General features: G+C 36.4%; 1 pseudogene; it reads right to left on the bottom strand.

Annotated features, from left to right (window-relative positions):
• Positions 1–222: 222 nt before the first annotated feature.
• On the bottom strand, positions 223–724 carry LOC112009714 (probable pectinesterase/pectinesterase inhibitor 51; annotated as a pseudogene).
• Positions 725–731: the final 7 nt, after the last annotated feature.

The following is a 731-nucleotide window of genomic DNA, read 5'->3' as shown; positions in this document are numbered from 1 at the left end:
AAATATATGATGACAAGTTCTTCTTAAAAAAAATAAAAAATAAAATAAAAAGTACAATGACAAGTGGTAGTAAGTTTTAATCACTATCTTTTATTTAGTTAATGGGTAATTTGGTAATTTCTCAATGAGACAAAAGAATATTCTAGTTAAAAAAGCACTGGAGGTAAGTCATACCCAATAAAACAATCTCAAAACTCTCTCTTATTTGGATGGTGGAATCTACTAATCTCCTTGAATGAAATTCTCAACAGAATATGTGTCAATGTGTTGTGCAAGGATCTGACTACTCCAAGTTACCCTTTGGGACGTAGTTGAAGCTGGTTTGGAATTCCTAGATTCCCCATAATAAAGCGTTTTCAACGCAAAATCGGCACTCTATGGCAGCCAGCCTTGTGGTGAAATAAGAGCTCCTAAGTTGCACTGTATGAAAACTATCCTGGAGTACTCCTTCTAGGGCCTCCCCAGGAAATTATGGTGTGCTTTAGGATTGCTGTGGTACAATTTCAAATATTCCTTGGTGCCATTAATCAAACAATTTTTAAAAAACAAAACCTGTTGACTAGCCAGGATCTGTTCTCCCATGTGCAGTGACGGCATTAGTCTCGTTTTTTATTGATGTATTTTGTCGAGGAGTATCTAAGATCTGGCAGTCTTGGAAAAAAGATGCCGAGTTTCCAAAAATAAAATCCACATTGCCTTGAATGCGGCATGATTTGTAGAATTGGCGGAGT

The sequence above is a fragment of the Quercus suber genome, unplaced genomic scaffold (assembly GCF_002906115.3).
Source record: "Quercus suber isolate HL8 unplaced genomic scaffold, Cork oak 2.0 scaffold_1657, whole genome shotgun sequence".
NCBI lineage: Eukaryota > Viridiplantae > Streptophyta > Magnoliopsida > Fagales > Fagaceae > Quercus > Quercus suber.
The sequence above is the reverse complement of the archived record's forward strand: the minus strand, read 5'-3'. Positions and strand labels throughout refer to the sequence as shown.